Genomic DNA, 19,991 nt, shown 5'->3' on the forward strand with positions numbered 1-19,991 from the left:
TTTTTTAAAAGCACACCAAATTGGTCAAACTAAGCCCATCTGCAGGCCACAGGCTGACTGTCCATGGTAGAAGGCCAGACCCTAGTTCTACTTGGGGAATCTGTTCAGTATCTTAAATTGTTGGCGATCTAAGCACATCAACTACTATTGTGATGGATGGATTTTCCTATTCATACATTTGTCATTAATTGCCACTAATCAGATACCTCATAGTAATTTGATGAGCCATCAAAGTGCAGAAAGAAAATAAAACAAAAAGAAGACAGATCATGGAAGTGGAAAAAACTGCAGAGGCCAAAGATAATTTGTTCAAAAGAGAGAAGCATCAGTACTGATCGAAGCCAAATTGGCACCGCAATCTAAAGATTTTCTTGCCTCTGCTAAGGAAATGCGTGCGGTATATTTTGTTTTTTTTATAGAAATTCAGAGTAGACTGTTATAAAAAACTGAAAATAGTAAGCAGTTAGAAGGGCCCAGATGTTTGTTTAGGCTTCTCTGGTCTTCTCGGAGCCCAGCTCATATTTCAGCATGAGAGCACGAAGCGTCCTTGGCCCCCGGCCAGCGTTTGCATCACACCAAGGCAAGCCTGGATCAGAGTTTGGCCTGACCAATATTTTGTTAACTTATAATTCATCTAGAGACATTAATTGAAACAGGGTGATTAAAACTTTTTTAATTAGCAGAGTTCAGGATGAGTAACAGCATTTCTGTGCTTTTCCAGCGTGCCTAAATATCTATTGGATGCTAACCATCTGATCTGTTAAATTTCCACCCTTCATTTTAGCTTCTTGATGGTGTTAGCTAAATTTAAGGAAAAAATCTTCAGACACTAGCACACAGGTTCTCTCATGTGGTAACTTTAGACGGCAAACTCTAACCTGAATTATAATTATACTTTTTAATCCCTAGTGGGACATTTAAAATATATGTGGTATTTCATGGCACTTGAAACAAAAAAAAAGTATTTAGGATTCAATTTATTTCAGAATATAATTTGCTCTCATTATGACTATCGTCTACCTCAATTAATTATGTATATTTAACAGCTATACCAATAATCATACATTATATAACCTCATATTACAGCATAGTATATATATTTAATGTGCCAAAATTTTGTTCTTGTACTCTGGGGGCAATGATCAAAGAGTTACAGACTTAAAAATCAAATCAAATCAAATTAAAGGGAATTGTGAATTCCAATTCCTGACTCTCTTCCCTTTTGGTTCCAAGGCCACCCAAACAACTGTCCACTCTTGTCAAAGCAGGGAGGAGCACCCAAATACAGCTGATGCCTTGAGTTCTAGGGCAGAAATTCCAAGTTTGGAACATCACTGTGTACAGAGTTAGGACTTCAAAGTTGTGAAAAAGGCTTGTTTCTATGGTGGGCCAGGAATAGAGACAATAGATCCCATCATGCCAGGGGTGAGGGGCACCAGCTGTCTTGACTAGACACCTCTCTTCTAACATTGGCCAGTAAAACTCAGTGCTCCACCTAGTGAGAGATTTTATATCTAAAGATATGAATTAGGGGCACCTGGTGGCTCGGTGGTTGAGCACTGGCCTTTGGCTCAGGGCATGATCCCCAGGGTCCTAGGATCAAGTCCTACATCAGGCTCCCCGCAGGGAGCCTGCTTCTCCCTCTGCCTGTGTCTCTGCCTCTCTCTCTCTCTGTGTCTCTCATGAATAAATAAATAAAATCTTTAAAAATAAATTAATTAATTAAAAAATAAAGATATGTATCAGCCAAAAAGACTATCAGCCATTTAGGAAGATGCTATAACTTAAAGGAGGTATGCTACCAAATAATCAAAGTGCTTAGTGCCTCAGAAGCAAACTTAAGTGATTTAAGATACTTTACCTGATGTTCCAAGAGGAACTCCCGATTTCTCTCCCCACAAAAGACAAAAAACAAAAACAAAAACAAAAAAATAAGCAAACAGAACAATTACCTCCTACTTCTTCCCTAGTCTCCTCCAACCATAGCACCACCATCCGCCTAACTTATGAAGTTATACAGAAGGCTATGTCTGGCTTATTTTACTTAGCATCATGTTTTCCAGGCTCATCCATGTTTTGGTCTGTATTAGACTTTTATTCTTTCTTGTGGCTGACTGATATTTCATTGTACATACATACCACATTTTGTTTATCCATTTATTTATTGTTGGACACTTGTCTTGTTTCTGCCCTTGACTATTGTGAACTATAATTCTACTGTGAACATTGGTGCACAAATAGCTCTTTGAGTACTTGCTTTTAGTTCTTTTGGGTATATACCTGGGAATGACATTACCAGACTAAATGGTATTTCATGTTTAATTTTCTTTTTGAGGAACCACCAAACTATTTTCCACACCAGCTGTACTATTTACATCCTCACCAGCCATGTATGATGATTCCAATTTCTCCACATCCTCACCTGCACTTTCCTCAAGTAGAAGTAAAATCAAATTTTAAAATTATCTATGAGAAGAAAGGGAAAAGGATGGTGAATATATCTGTGGATCTACATTGTTTTGTATTTTTGACTTTGTAACCATGTGAATATATAATTTCAAAACAAAAATTAGAACAAGAAATCCCCCAAAACAAAAAGCAAAATAAATGATCTTGACTGGTTTTTAAATTTTTTTTAATTTAAATTCAATTTAGGAAAAAAATAAATTCAATTTAGGTAATAGTTACTGTATTATTAGTTTCAGGGGTAGAATTTAGTGGCTCATCAATTGCATACAACACCCAGTGCTTATTACTTCAAGTGCCCTCCTTAATGCCCATCACCCAAATTATTCTGTCCCCCCACCCACCTCCCCTCCAGCAACCCTGTTTGTTTCCTACAATTAGGAGTCTCTTATGGTTTTTCCCACCCTGTTTTCATCTTATTTGATTTTTCTTTCCCTTCCCCTATGTTCATCTGTTTTATTTCTTAAATTATGCATATGAGTGAAATCATACAGTATTTGTCTTTCTCTGACTTATTTCACTTAGCATAATAGCCTCTAGTTCCATCCACGTTATTGCAAATGGCAAGAGTTCATTCTTTTAGATGGCTGAGTAATATTCCATTGTATATATACACCACATCTTTTTTTTATCCATTCATCTGTCAATGGACATCTGGGCTCTTCCTATATTTTGGCTATTGTGGATATTGCTGCTATAAACATCAGGGTGGTGCATACATCCCTTCGAATCACTCTGTTTGAATCCTTTGGTTAAATACCTACTAGTACAATTGCTGGGTCTTGGGTAGTTCTATTTTTAACTTTTTGAGGAACCTGCACACTGGTTTCCAGAATGGCTGTACCAGTTTGCATTCCACCAACAGCGTGGGGAAGGTTCCCCTTTCTCTGCATCCTCACCAACATCTGTTGTTTCCTGAGTTGTTAATTTTAGTCATTCTGGCCAGTGTGAAGTGGTATCTCATTGTGGTTTTGATTTGTATTTCCCTGATGCCGAGTGATGTTGAGCATTTTTTCATGTGTCTATTGGTCATTTGTATGTCTTCCTTGGGAGAAATGTCTATTCATGTCTTCTGCCCATTCCTTGACTGGATTATTTGTTTTTGGGATGTGTTTGATAAGTTCTTTATAGATTTTGAATGCCATTACATTGAGTGTATAGATTGCTTTGGGTAGCATAAACATTATAACAATATTTGTTCTTCCAATCCATGAGCATGGAATATTTTTCCATTTCGTTGTGTCTTCCTCAAATATCTTTCATAAGTGTTCTGTAGTTTTCAGAGTACAGATCCTTTGCCTCTTTGGTTAGATTTATTCCTAGGTATCTTATGGTTTTTGGTGCGATTGTAAATGGGATCAGTTCCTTGACTGTTCTTTCTTCTCCTTCATTGTCAGTGTGTAGAAATGCGCTGACATCTGTGCATTGATTTTATATCCTGTGACTTTGCTGAATTCCTGTATCAGTTTTAGTAATTTTTTGGTGGAGTCTTTTGGGTTTTCTTTTTTTTAATATATTTTAAAGATTTTATTTATTTATTCAAGAGAGACAGAGAGAGAGAGAGAGAGAGGCAGAGACACAGGCAGAGACACAGACAGAGGGAGAAGCAGGCTCTACACAGGGAGCCCAATGCAGGACTCGATCCTGGGACTCCAGGATCACATCCTGGGCAGAAGGCAGGCGCTAAACTGCTGAGCCACCCAGGGATCCCCTTGGATTTTCTACATAAAGTACCATGTCATCTGCAAAGAGTCAAAGTTTGACTTCTTCTTTGCTGATTTTGATGTCTTTTATTTCTTTTTGTTATCTGATTGCTGAAGCTAGGACTTCTAGTACTATGTTGAGCAGTGGTGAGAGTGAACATCCCTGTTGTATTTTTTGACCTTAGGGAAAAAAACTCTCAGTTTTTTCCCATTGAGGATGATATTTGCTGAAGGTCTTTCATATATGACTTTTATGATATTGAGGTATGTTCCCTCTATCCCTACACTGCAGAGAGTTTTTATCAAGAAATAATGCTGTATTTTGTCAAATGTTTTTTCTGCGTCTATTGAGAAGATCATATGGCTCTTGTCCCTTCTTTTATTAATGTAGTGTATCACATGGATTGATTTGCAAATGTCAAATCACCCCTCCAGCCCAGGAATAAATCCCACTTGGTCATGGTGAATAATCCTTTTAATGTATTGTTGGATCCTATTAGCTAGTATCTTGGTGAGAATTTTTGCATCCATGTTCACCAGGGATTATTGATCTGTAATTCTCCTTTTTGGTGTAGTCTTTGTCTGATTTTGAATTAAGATAATGCTGGCCTCATAGGATGAGTTTGGAAGTTTTCCTTCCATTTCAGTTTTTTAGGAACAGTTTCAGAAAAATAGGTATTAATTCTTCTTTAAATGTTTGGTAGAATTTTTCTTGGAAGCCATCCAGCCCTGGACTCTTGTTTGTTGGGAGATTTTGGATTACTGCTTCAGTTTCTTTGCTGGTTATAGATCTGTTCAGGTTTTCTATTTCTCTCTGTTTTAATTTTGTTAGTTTATATATTTCTAGAAATTTATCCATTTCTTCCAGATTGCTTAATTTGTTGGCATATGATTGCTCATAATATTCTCTTATAATTGTTTTTCTTTGGTGTTTGTTGTGATCTCTCCTCATTCATTAATGATTTTATTTATTTGAGTCTTTCTTTTTTCTTTTTGATAAGTCTGGCTAGGAGTTTATCAATCTTCTTCTTTCAAAGAATCAGCTCCTAATTTTGTTGATCTGCTCTACTGTTTTGTTTTTTAATTTTTATATCATTGATGTCTACTCTAGTATTTATTATTTTTCTTCTCCTGCTGGATTTAGGCTTTATTTGCTTTTCTTTTTTGCAGCTCCTTTAGGTAGAAAGTTAGGTCATGTATTTTAAATGTTTCTTGTTTCTTAAGAAAGGCCTGTATTGCTATATACTTCACTCTTAGGAATGCTGGTGCTACATCCCAAAGGTTCTGAACTGTCATGTTTTCATTTTCACTTACTTCCATGTATTTTTTAAATTCTTTTAATTTTCTGGTTGACTCATCCATTCTTAGCAGTATACTCTTTAACCTCCATGTATTTGTGGTCCTTCCAAATTTTTTCTGATGATTGACTTCAAGTTTTATAGCATTGTGGTCTGAAAATATGTATGGTATGATTGCAGTCTTTTTGTACCAGTTGAGACCTGATTTGTGACCCAGTATGTGATCTGTTCTAGAGAATGTTCCATGTGCACTCAAGCAGAATGTGTGTTCTGCTGGTTTAGGATGAAATGCTCTGAATATATCTGTGAAGTCTATCTGGTCCAGTGTGTCATTCAAAGCCCTTGCTTCCTTACTGATCTTCTGCTTAGGTTATCTGTCCATTGCAGTGAGTGGGGTGTTAAAGTCTCCTACTATTATTGTATTATTTACAATTGTTAGATCTTCTTGTTGGATAAATCCTTTTATTGTGATATAGTGTCCTTCATCTCTTATTATAATCTTTGGTTTGAAATCTAGTTTGTGGGGATCCCTGGGTGGCTCAGAGGTTTAGCGCCTGCCTTCGTTCAACCCAGGCCATGATCCTGGAGTCCCAGGATCGAGTCCCATGTCAGACTCCCTGTATGGAGCCTGCTTCTCCCTCTGTCTGTGTCTCTGCCTCTCTCTGTGTGTCTCTTTCTCTCTTCCTCTCATGAATAAATAAATAAAATCTTAAAAAAAAAAGAAATCTAGTTTGTCTGATATAACCAATAGTCTGATGGCTACTCCAGCTTTCTTTTGATGTCCACTAGCATGATAAAAAAATTCTCCACCCCTCACTTTCAATCTGGAAGTGTATTTGAGTCTAAAATGAGTCTCTTTTAAACATCATAGCAGTGGGTCTTGATTTTTTTAATCTATTCTGATACTCTACATTTTGTGATTAGAACATTTAGTCCATTGGCATTCAGAGTAACTACCAAAAGATACAAATTTAGTGCCATTGTACTAAACACCTGTAAAGTCACTGTTCCTGTAGATTGTCTCTTTTCCTTTCTGGTCTTTGTTGCTTTGGGGCTCTCTCTCTGCTCAAAGGACTCCCCTTTTATTTTTTTGCATGGCTCATTTAGTATTAAATTCCTTTAGTTTTTGTTTTTCCTAGAAATTCTTCCTCTCTCCTTCTATTCTGAATGACAGCCTTGCAGGATAAAGTATTTTTGGCTGCATATTTTTCCCATTTAACACATTGAATATATCATGCCAGTCCTTCTGGCCTACAGGTTTCTGTGGACTGGTCTCCTGCCAGCCTTATGTAGCTACCCTTGTAGGTTAAGGACCTCTCATTCCAAGCTGCTTTCAGGATTTTCTTTTTACCTTTGGGATTTGCAAATTTCACTATTCTATGTCAAGGTGTTGACCTATTTGTATAAGGTTTGAAGGGAGTTCTCTGTGCCTCCTGAACTTGAACACCTGTTTCCTTTCCTAGATTAGGGAAGTTCCCAACTATAATTTGTTCAAATAAACCTTCTGCCCCTTTCTCTGCTCCCCATCTTCTGGGACCCCTATTAAATGGATATTATTTTGCTTTATGGAATTGCTGAGTTCCCTAAATCTCCCTTCATGGTCTAATAATTTTCTTTCTCTCTTCTTTTCAGCTTTCTTATTTTCCATCATTTTATCTTCTATGTCACTGATTCAATCTTCTGCTTCATCCATCCTCATTTTTATAGCCTCCACTTGGAACTGAATCTTAGTAATAGCATTTTTAATTTCAGCTTGACTAGACTTTAGTTCTTTTATTTCTACAGTAAGGGATTCTCTAGTGTCTCCTATGCTTTTTCTTTCAAACCCAGCTAGTATCTTTTTTTTTAATTTATTTTTTATTGGTGTTCAATTTACTAACATACAGAATAACCCCCAGTGCCCGTCACCCATTCACTCCCACCCCCCGTCCTCCTCCCCTTCTACCACCCCTAGTTCGTTTCCCAGAGTTAGCAGTCTTTACGTTCTGTCTCCCTTTCTGATATTTCCCACACATTTCTTCTCCCTTCCCTTCTATTCCCTTTCACTATTATTTATATTCCCCAAATGAATGAGAACATATAATGTTTGTCCTTCTCCGACTGACTTACTTCACTCAGCATAATACCCTCCAGTTCCATCCACGTTGAAGCAAATGGTGGGTATTTGTCATTTCTAATACCAGCTAGTATCTTTATAATCATTGTTTTAAATTCTAGTCCAGACATCCTAACTTATATCCATATTGATCAAATCTCTAGCAGTGTGTACTATATACTTCCTGTTCTTTCTTTTGGAGTGAATTTCTCCATCTTGTCATTTTGTCCAGAAAAGAAAGGAAGAAAGAGAAACAACAACAACAATAATGGGAAAAAACAAAGGAAAACAAAAACAAAACAACAACAACAAAATAAACTAGGTCCTGGATGTGTTTTGATTTGCTCGTTAAAAGAAACTAGATCCCAAAATAAGAAAGTAAAACTTTCTTTTTATTGTTTTATATACGTATACATATATATAACAATAGTATGAAGAAAACAAAAAACTAAAAATAAACATATATATAATATATACATAAAAGTAAAAATTTAAAAAGAATTGAAAAATAAGAAAATAACTGAAAAAATAATACCAAAAGACTAAGGAATTAAAAAAACAAAGAATGTTATATACTGTTTTCTCCAAGAGCTAAAACTTTGCAGCCCTCTATGATCAGTAAACTTGGTGCAAACTAGCTGTTTGTACTGGTCTTCTAGGGGAGGGGCCTGTTGTGCTGATTCTCAGGTGGACTTGCTCTACTACAAATGTGCCTCCTTTGAGCAGAGGCAGGGCTCAGTGTAAATGGCTCCAGATCCCACTATGTGGCACTGTTTTGCTCCATGAAGGCTTTCAGCATCAATGGACAGGATGACTATGGTAGCACCCCACTTTCCAGCCCTAGAGCTGAAAGTTTGCACCCCCACCACCACTCTTTAGTGAACCCTTACAGAAAAGCAGCTACTTACTCTTGTCTCTCTGGTTTCCATCAGAACTCTGTTCACCTGGCCTGTGACTGAAAACTTTTATCTCAGGCACATGACTGAGTTTCAAAACTAAATTTTATAGACTCCTGGGGTGTGGTCTTGAGCTAATCCTCCATACCTCTGGTCTTTTGCTGGACCCCTCCAAGGAAAGCGGTGGCACAACTGTGCAGTAGTTTGCAATTTATGGCAATGCAGAGCAGAAAGCCAGTGCCTGGACCTTTTGCTCTCAACAGGCTTCCCTGCTCCTTTACCTGGGAACTCTGCTGCACTCAGGCACTCCTGTGCTTCTTGTGACCCCAGAGATCCTGAGACCACACTGTCACACCTGGGATTCTGTCCCCCTTTGCCACCTGAGCACTTTTAAGCCAGAGACTGTAGCAGACTTCTAAAAGTTCTGATTTTGTGCTCTGCTTCCTATAATACTTTGCAGAAGCCTTCTTAAGCAAGCTCCCTCCCCTCTGCCATATCCTCAGATATATCACTCTGGATTCAAGTCTCTGCATCTCCTACCTTCCAAAAAGGTGGGTAGGTCACTTTTCTATTTGTAGAATTGTATCATTTCTTTTCTCAGGTGTTCATTTGATAACTGTATAGCTGTATTTGAGGAACCAAACTTAGAGTTGCTACTTGAATTAATTCAAATGCATCTCTTATGAGCTATCACCAAACCACAAAAAATATGAGGAAATTCTTAAACTGCTTTAGTAATATTGCTGATGGTAGTGTTAGTTATTGATATTTGAGATTGTTGGATGAATGAATTGTGAGATAAAGCAAATAATTAATTATGTTGATATAAGGGAAATGGAATTAGTTGGTCATGAGAGAAAGGAAATACAAATCAAAGACTTTAAGTAAAATCCTACAGTTTTGTATTTGAAGTATGAATATAAACCATGGTGTATGGAAGTTTCTCTTATAAAATGAATTTCTTAGTTCTGTTCCCTAAAAGGCACTGGAAAACACATGCAACTCAGTTATAATGAGTACTGCTAGAATCCTAGCCTCAACCATTCCCACTAAAGGGAACAAGAGTAACTTGGACAAATGGCTGATTCTAGATCTGGAGCAGGCAATGGATCTGGAATCCCTTATCACATCAGAAAGTAAGGAAATTATCAAAGACACTAAGGCCATGATGAAAGACTCTAGCCACAGCCTTAGGGACATAGGACTGGAAAAGTCTGACTGGAAAAGGCTGTGAATAGCCAAAAGTGAAATAATTCTTGTGTCAATAAAAATAAGAGTGGTAATAAAATTTTAAAACATCAATGAATTATTAAAATTCCTGAGTCTATTATGAAACTTAAAAAACATCGTGGTGCACTTTTGGAAGATGCTAAAGAACCAACTCATTATTCTAAAAACTGATAAATAAAAGCAAACTGATAATATCATGCATTCATTGTGCCTTACCTATACAAATTTACCTTAGCATATTAGTTTGCTATGACTTTCATAACAAAGTACCACTACTGGGTACTTCGGCTTAAACAACAGAAATTTATTTCTCATGATTCTGGAGGCTGAACATCCAAGATCAAAGTATCATTTCTTCCAAGCTCTTTCCTTGGCTTGCAAATGACCACTTCTCACTGTGTCCTCACATGGTTTTTCCTCTGTGTACCTACATCCCTGGAGTCTGTCTGTGTATCCAAATTTCCTCTTCTGATAAGGACACCGGTCAGATTGGGTTAGCGCCAATCTTAACAGCCTCCTTTTAATTTAATCACCTCTTTAGGGACCCTAACTCCAAATACAGTCATGTTCTGAGGTATTAGGGGTTAAGACTTGTATGAATTTGGAGGAGGGGACACAACTCAGCCCATAACACTTAAGGTAACCAAGCAACTGAGGAGAAGTATTTCTTTACAGAAAAATTCCAGTTAATAAACAAGGAAGGTATAATAGAATTAAATATAATTTTTCTACATTCTATAATGAATTAGTGTACTTAAACAATGGCTGGTAAACTACAAGGCAGAAGACCAGACTTTATGTATCTCCTGATGGAATATTCTTGTCAAAAAAAAAAAAAATCAAACCTAAATGTGAAGGCTCTATCTCCAACTACCGATCTATAGGAGTACTGGCAAATGAGGAGGAACATGTTAAACACTACCACCAAGGATAAAATCCACAAAATCTATACTACAGGAAATACTATAGGCCAAGCAACCCAGTTTCTTCAGTAAGTAGATTGCAAAGAGAAAAAAAAAAAACGAGATGTGTAAACATTGCAGGGACTGTAAAGACCTGTGAAGCTGTTATGATATATGAATCTTTGGGTGTTCTGATTTGAACTAACACTAAAAAATAACTATGAGACAATTGGGAATCCTGGATACTGACTGGATATTTGTTTATATTAAGGAAATATTATTAATTTTTAAGTGTGATAGTAAAAAGAAGCCTTACCTTTTTTTTCTCAAGATTTTATTTATTCATGAGAGACACAGAGAGAGAGGCAGAGGCAGAAGCAGGCTCCATGCAAGGAGCCAATGCGGTACTTGATCCCAGGATCCCAGGATCATGCCCTAAGCCGAAGGCAGACGCTCAACCACTGAGCAACTCAGGCATCCTAAGAAGCCTTACCTTTTAAGAACACATGCTGAAATACTTAAGAATGAAATGATGTCTTGATTTCATTTCAAAGTATTTCAGAGGAGTGTAATTGTAAGTATGAATAAAATAAGATTGGCCATGTGTGGGGATAATTATTAAAGCTGGTTGATGGGTATACGAAGGTTCTTTTCACCATCCTCTCTAGTTTTGTGTATGTTTGAAATTTTCCTCAATAAAACTTAAAAGATCAACTCCAAATGAGTTCCTATTACATTTGGAATAAAAGTCCTAATTCCTTACTTGAGCCCCCTAAACCTTTTGAAAACGACTTCTATGACCAATCTCGAACAATTTGACTATTATACATGCAGTTCCTTCTGCCAAGAGTGCTTCACCCACAGGTTTCTTTAAGGCTTCTTTGATTCTGGTCTCTGCCCAAACATGAACCTTTATAAGGAGATCTTCTCAGAGCTGTCTTGCCTATACACACCCATCCACTCACCCTGTCACTTCTTATCATCTAGACATCCTATGAGCCTATTTTTCTCACATTTATTTTATTTCTCTCACTATACTTACATGTAGCTTGTACTATACTTATGCATGGCGGTTCTGTAGAGCCTGAAGCTGTGTCTGACATATAGTGAGTGCTCAATATTGAATGAATGTTTAATTGAAGATGTTGCCTACCAACCTTTTTTTTTTTAATCAATGGAAATTTGATAAAGACCTGAAACCAGGTGTTATGAATCATCTTAGCAAAACTAAGGTGGTACTTTACGCATTCATTTGTTTAGTGGAGAGTGTTGGATGAGGGTGACCAGGCCAGAGATAGGGACTAGAGAAATTATTTTTTTCTAAGATTTTATTTATTTATTCATGAGGACACACACAGAGAGAGAGGCAGAGACACAGGCAGAGGGAGAAGCAGGCTCCATGCAGGGAGCCCGCTGTGGGACTCAATCCTGGGTCTCCAGGATGAGACCCTGGACTGAAGGCGGCGCTAAACCACTGAGCCACCTGGGCTGCCTGAGACTGGAGAAATTAAAGTGTTCTACAGCCTTGTCTCAGTGCAGAAAGGGAATGGGAAAAATCGGCTTCTAGGTGGAGGAAGGAATAAGTATTTGATTTTGTCATATTTATAAAGAAATAATAGTTTAAATATGACAATTAAAAATAGTGAGATAGAGCTTTGTATGTAAGCCTCTAAGAAAAAAAAACATAGTAAAAATAATACCACTAAATACAGGAGCATAGATATTCTAAATTCCCAAGAAGGCTAAAAAAATATAAAGGAACATGATCAGTTTCAATAAGAGTAAAATGAGGGGAAAAAGGAGTTTAAAGAAACTATGATAAATAGTAAGCATGAAATAAGATAAATTGAATTTTAAAATCTCAATAAATATGAATGAATCGAACTTCCTAATCAGAAGACTCTTATAGTTGTTTTTGTAAAAGGTTAGTCATAGATTGTGTATAGATATGACAAGAAAAGGTCAAAATAAAAATTAAATGTATAAGGTTTAAGGCTACTGTGTACATGTTTTAGCAATCTGCCATTGTTTTCAAACATGCAAACACACATCCAAACAACTAGGAAAAATAAAATCATGGCTTCCAGCCTGTTGGAAAAAGATGGAACTACTTGACATGCCTATAGTGTTTGTGGTTCTGAGTGCACCCCCCGCCTCAAGGACTTTGCGCGCAGGTGGTTCTTACTTCCTAGAACAGCCCCTCTGCTCTCCTTCCTTCTGCTTTGTTGGTTCCCATTGGACCTTCTGTTTAGGAGTTCCCATTCCATGAAGATTTCCCAGCTTCCTAAGTGTAGAGGCCCTCTCATAGATTCCATAACATCTTGTATTTACCATCGCAATGGTACTTATGAGATGGACTCGTAATTGCCTATTTATTTGTCTCTCTCCTTCCAGAATTCCTTGAAGAATGGAATGTATTTTCACTTGTGTAAGGCCAGCACCCAACCAATTGGTAGATAAATGCTGGTTAATTAAGAAATATTTGTTGGTAGGTGAATACAATTCTTTGCTCTCATCTGTGACTTTTAAAAAATCATTAATGCAGTTGTGTCCTAGAAGAGTCTAGGAGATACCTTGAAGTTTAACTAGTACAACCTCCTACTTAAGGGCTTCTGTTCCCTGCATCATCTATACCAGGTGGCTATTTAGCCTCTTTTTTTGAGCCTCTAATGAGAATCTCATTTCTATGAAAATAGAATTTTTAAATCTTTGAGTTGCTCTAACTAAAAATAATGCTTCACAGTTTACATTACCTGCTTTTATCAGCCTTTTAAAGACACTGGGTGTCCTTAATCTTCTTCTTCAGTCTTTGATTCTGGGTATTTTCCTCCTCTGCCATACATATTTATGTTGATGATTTAGGTAAATAATGTTAAGTAGGTCAGGAAGAAAAAGAAAAACAAGACATGAAAGTAATCTTAAGGGTAGCAATAATAGCACTTTAATTTGAATTTTTTCTAATAAAGGCTGTAATTTATAATGGCAAATATAAATTATAGGGCTTCTGGCTTCAGAAAAGATGTAGTAAGCACACTCCACCCTGTCTTTCCTTGGATGCAGTTATGATACCTAGAAAGAATGCATGAAGCTGCTATTTGGGCACTTTGAAAAGTAAATAGTAGCAGGTAAATTAGAGAAGGCCAGAATTTAAAATAACACTGAGTTGTCAATGGGTTTACCATTTTTCTCCCTGCAGAGTCTGTTGGCCTGGACTTAAGGCAGCCTGAAACCTAGACTGGATATTGGTGCAGAACAGGTGTTCCTGTTCCCAGATGACTTGATTGTTTAAGTAGAAAATTCTAATTTATTTACAGAAAAACCTCCTAGAAGTTATAAGAGAGTTTAACAAAGTTGGGATCCCTGGGTGGCGCAGCGGTTTGGCGCCTGCCTTTGGCCCAGGGCGCGATCCTGGAGACCCGGGATCAAATCCCACATCAGGCTCCCGGTGCATGGAGCCTGCTTCTCCCTCTGCCTATGTCTCTGCCTCTCTCTCTCTGTGACTATCATAAATAAATAAAAAATTTAAAAAAAAAAAACAAAGGTTTAAAAAAAAACAAAAAAAAAAAAAACCAAAGTTGCCAGATACACAAAGTCAAAAGATAAAAATCAATCCTGTCTACATATTAACAATGAGTAATTGGAATTTGAAAATTTTAAAAACATAAAATTTACAAGAGCTCAAAAAAATTACTTAGGTATTAATCTAACAAAACATGTACAGAATCTCTATGCTGAAATATACAAAACAACAAAGAAATAAAAGATGATCCAAATAAGTGGAGAGCTATACTGTATTAATGGATTGGAAGACACTGTATAGTAATGTCAATTTTATTTAATACAATTCCAACCAAAGCCCAACAAGATTTTTTGTAGATTCACATAAACTGATCCTAAAATTTATATGGAAATCCTAAGAAACTAGAATAGCTGAAACAGTTTTGGAAAAAAGACAACAGTCAGAAGAATCACACTAGAATGCGTAGGTCAATGGAACAGAGTAGAGCAGAAATATACCCACATAAATACACTCAATTGATTTTTGACAAAGGTACAATGGTAATTTTATGGGGAAAAGGCTAGACTTTTCAACAAACAGTGTCGAAACTGCCTAAATTCTAGAATATTTACCTGGAATGTTTCTCATACTTCAAACTCTGGTTAGGACTTTGACCTACAAGTCCAATGAATAAAAGGAGCAAGATTCCTTCCTTGGTTCCACTTCAAGTAATATTATTTGACTGGATATGAGTTTGAGGAGTAGCCAGAGTTAAAGTTGAATTCTAGGTTTCTTGATAAAAATCTCAGGATTCTTTAACTTTCATGATATAGATTTGAGATTGTTAGGGAATAAGCAACCAAAAGGAAGACTGCATCCTTATATGGAGAACTGACCACAGCTGCCTCATTCTTAATAGTCAGGTTGTAGATTTCAGTAATAGCATAGGCTACAGATTTTTTGCATATTAATGCAATTTATATTAATATGAAAAAATAACTTCAACCTAAATATTTTTAACTTTTTAAAAAGATTTTATTTATTTATTCGTGAGAGAGAGAGAGAGAGAGAGAGAGACAGGCAGAGGGAGAAGCAGGCTCCATGCAGGAAGCCCGATGTGGGATTCGATTCCAGGTCTCCAGGATCACGCCCTGGGCTGAAGGTGGCCCTAAACCATTCAGCCACCTGGGCTGCCCAAAAATTTTAACTTTAAAAACATTAATGTGCAACTCCCACCCATGACAAAAAATTTGGTAAACTAGGGGTAAAGGGGAACTTCTTCATCCTGATAAAGAATATCTACAAGAAACCTACAGTAAATACTATACTTAATGGTGAGAGCCTTGAAGCTTTCCAGCTAAAATCAGGAACAAGGTAAAGATGTCCCTTCTTACCACTACTGCAAGTCCTTACTGGTCAAACAAGACCAAAAAAAAAAAAAAAGCAAAAAAAACAAAAAAACAAAAACAAAAACAAAAGAAAAAAAAAACAAAACCAAAAAAGGAAATAAAAGGTATAAAGATTGGGAAAGAAGACATAAAACTATCTATTTTCAGATGACATTCATGTCTACAAAGAAAATTCCAAAAAATTGCCAAAAACCTCCTAGAACTAATGAGCAATTAGAGGAAGGTTGCAGGATACAAGGTTATTATACAAAAAAGTCAGACGCATACATACACACACACCAACAAGAAGGAAGTGGACTTTGAAATTAAAAACACAATTCTATTCAACAAATAGTGTTGAGGAAACTGGACATCACTATGCAGAAGAATGAAATTGGACCACTTTCTTACACCATACACAAAAATAAACTCAAAATGGATGAAAGACCTAAATGTGCGACAGGAATACATCAAAGTCCTAGAGAAGAACACAGACAGAAACCTCTTTGACCTTGGCTGCAACAACCTCCCACTAGACACATCTCCAGAGGCAAGGGAAACAAAAGCAAAAATGAACTATTGGGACTTCATCAGGATAAAAAGCTTCTGCACAGCAAAGGAAACAACCAGCAAAACTAAAAGGCAGCCTACAGAATAGGAGAAGATATTTTCAAAGGACAGATCTGATAAAGGGTTAGTATACAAAATCTATAAAGAACTTATCAAACTCAACACCTAAAAAACAAATAATCCAGTCAAGAAATGGACAGAAGATGGGACACCTGGGTGGCTCAGCAGTTGAGCGTCTGCCTTTGGCCCAGGGTGTGATCCTGGAGTCCCAGGATCAAGTCCCACATCAGGCTCCCTGCATGGAGCCTGCTTCTCTCTCTGCCTATGTCTCTGCTTCTCTCTATATGTCTCTCATGAATAAATAAATTTAAAAAAAGAAATGGGCAGAAGACATGAATAGACATTTTTTCCTAGGAAGACATTCAGAGGGCTAACAGACATGAAAGATGCTCAACATCACTTATCATTAGGGAAATACAAATCAAAACCATGATAAGATACCACCTCACACCTGTCAGAATGGCTAAAATTAATAACAAGAAATAACAGGCATTGGCGAGGATGTGGACAAAGGGGAACCCTCTTGCACTGCTGGTGAGAATGCGAACTGATGCAGCCACTCTGGAAACTAGTGTGGAGATACCTCAAAAAGTTAAAAATAGAGCTACCCTATGATCCGGCAGTTGCACGATGACAATTTACCCAAAGGATACAAAAAGACAATTTGAACGGCTACATGCACCTCAATATTTATAGCAGCATTATCAACAATAGCCAAACTATGAAGAGAGCCAAATATCCATCAACTGAGAAATGGATAAAGAAGATGTGATACACACACACACACACACACACACACACACACACACACACACTGGAATATCACTCAGCCATCAAAAAATGAAATCTTGCCATTTCCAACAATGTGGATGGAGCTAGAGTGTATTACGCTAAGTAAAATAAGTCAGAGAAAGACAAATACCATATGATCTCACTTGTATATAAATTTAAGAAAGAAAATAGATGAACATATGGGAAAGGAGGAAAAGAAAAAAAAGAGAGAGGGAAACAAACCATAAGAGACTTCTAGTGATAGGGAACAAACTGAGGTTGATGGAGGGAGTTGGGTGGGGGATGGGTTAATAGAGGGTGGGTACTAAGGAGGGTACTTGCTGGATGAACTTGCTGGGTATTTTATGTAAGTGATGAATCACTGAATTCTACTCCAGATATCAATATTGCACTATATGTGAACTAAAATTTTTTTAAAACGTAATTTACATTAGCATCCAAAATTAATGAAATACCTAGATATAAATTTAACAAAATGTGCACAAGATCTATGTGAGGAGAACTATAAAACTCTGATGGTTGAAATCAAAGAACTAAATAAATGGAGAGATGTTCCATGTTGATGGATAGGAAGACTCATATTATCAAGATGTGAGTGCTTCCCAACTTGACCTATAGATTCAGTGCAATAAAAATCCCAGCAAGTTATTTTATAGATATCAACAAATGAATTCTAAAGTATATAATGGAGAGAAAAAAAGACCCAAAATAGCCAACACCATATTGAAAGAGAAGATTAAAGTTGGAGGATTGACACTATTTTATTTCAAGACTTATTCTAAAGGTACAGTGGTATAAATAGTGTGGTATTGGGGAAAGTGTAGACAAATAATAGATCAATGGAACAGAAAATAGAGCTCAGAAATAAACTCACATATAGTCAAATGGCATTTGATAAAGGAACAAGGCAATTCAACAGAGCAAAGATAGTTCCTTTAAAAATGATGCTGGGACAACCATACATCCATATGCAAAAAAATATGAATTTAGACACTGAACTTAAACTTTTCACAGAAAATTAACTCAAAATGGCTCATAGGCCTAAATTTAAAATGTGAAAGTGTACAACTTCTAGAAAATAACATAGGGAGAAAATTTAGGTGACATTTTTAGGTACACCAAAGGCATTTACATGTAAGAAATCATTGATAAACTGGACTTAATTAAAATAAAAAACCTTTGTTCAGCAAAAGACAATGTCAAGAGAATGGGAAGATGAGCCACAGATTGAGAGAAGATTTTTGCAAATGTTACATCTGATAAACTATACAAAGTACTCTTAACATTAAGAAAACATATAGCCCAATTTAAAAATGAGCCAAAGACCTAAATAGACACCTCACCAAAGAAGAGATACAGATGGCAAATAAGCATATGAGAGATTCTCCACATCCTATGTCATCAGAGAAATTCAACTTTTTTGAGAGAGAGAAAGAGAGCATGAGCATGCACTCTGTGCACAAGAGTGAGAGGTGAGGGGAGGATGGAGGGAGAAGGAGAGAGGGAACCCTGAGCAAGCTCCATACTCAGCACAGAGCCCACCCTGGGGCTCGATCTCACAGCCCTGAGATCATGACCTGAGTTGAAATCAAGAGTCAGACAGGATGTTTAACCAACTGAACCGCCCAGGTGCCCTGGGATACGCAAATTTAAACAATGAGATGACATTACATACCTGTTAGAATGATCCAAATCCAGGACACTGACAACACCAAATGCTGGCAAGGAATGGGGAGTCACATGAAATCTCGCACATTGCTGGTGGGAATGCAAAATGGTATAGCTCCTTTGAAAGGGAGTTTGGCTTTCTTACAAAACTAAACATAGTTTTACCATATGATCCTTAAGATGTACCCCAAGAGGTCACAAACACGCCCATAAAAATACCTGCACATAGATGTTTACAGCAGCTTTATTTCTATTTACTAAAACTTGGAAGCAATTAAAATGTCTTTCAGTAGGTGAATGAATAAATAGATAGCATTACACCCAATAAATGAAATAGTATTGTTAAGAACAAATGAGCTATTGAGCTGTGAAAAGACATGGAAGACTCATAAATGTATATTGCTAAGTGAAAGAAGACAATCTGAATAGGCTACATATTATATAAAATTATATGACATTCTGGGAAAAGCAAAACTATAAAAACAACGAAAATATCAATAGTTGCTGGAGTGGGAGGATGAAGAGAGCCCAGAGAATTTTTAAGGCAATGAAAATACTCTGTATGAGATTATGATTATTAATATATGTCACCATATATTTGTCCAAACCCGTATAATGTATAACATCAAGGTAGAGTGAACCCTAAGGTAAACTATAGACTTTGCATGATTATGATTTGTTGATAGAGGTTCATTCTCGGTAACATACCATTCTAGTGAGTGATGATAATGGGGAAGGCTATGCTTGCGGAGTGTGACAGCAATTATGTGTATCATCCTCTCAACTTTGTTGTAAGCCTTAAACTGCTCTAAAAAAAAGCCTTCTTAAAAGAAATAAGAGCTGGGGCACTTGGGTGACTCAGTCAATTGGGTCCCCAACTCTTGGTTTTGACTCAGGTCATGATCTCAGGATTGTGGGTTAAGTGGGAGTCTACTTCCCCTCTCCCTGTCTTTCTGCCCCATCCCCCCTCCAAAATAAAACAATAAATCTTAAAAAAAAAAAAAAACAATAGCTGAGGGAGTTCATCACTACTAGACCTGCCTTACAAAAATTGCTAAAGGGACCTTTTTCAAGCTGAAACTAAAGGATGCTAGACAGCAACATGAAAGCACTTAACAATATAAAATCTCTGGTAGAAGTAAATATATAGACAAGTATAGAATCCTATATTACCATAATGATGATGTGTAAATCATTTTCAAGTCAGGTATAGAATTTAGAAAAGAAAAGATAGAAATAACTATAACTAAAAACTTGTTAATGGACACAAACATAAAAATATGTAATTGGTGACATCAGTAACAGAAAGTGGCTGAGGGTGGATATAAAGGAATAGTTTTTATATGTGATTGAAATTAAGCTATTATCAATCTAAAATAGATTGTTATAAGATATTCTGCGTAATCTCATGGTAAGTACAAAGA

General features: G+C 36.7%; 1 long non-coding RNA gene across 1 annotated transcript in view; it reads left to right on the plus strand.

Moving 5' to 3' along the window:
• Positions 1-19,991, plus strand: part of LOC144313686 (uncharacterized) — a 104,926-nt gene that overhangs the window by 81,753 nt on the left and 3,182 nt on the right. The window contains exon 2 of the long non-coding RNA XR_013379310.1: positions 8,919-9,009. This is a non-coding gene — a long non-coding RNA (uncharacterized LOC144313686). The remainder of the gene's footprint in view (positions 1-8,918; positions 9,010-19,991) is intronic.

This window comes from Canis aureus, chromosome 5, assembly GCF_053574225.1.
Source record: "Canis aureus isolate CA01 chromosome 5, VMU_Caureus_v.1.0, whole genome shotgun sequence".
In the NCBI taxonomy this organism is placed as follows: domain Eukaryota; kingdom Metazoa; phylum Chordata; class Mammalia; order Carnivora; family Canidae; genus Canis; species Canis aureus.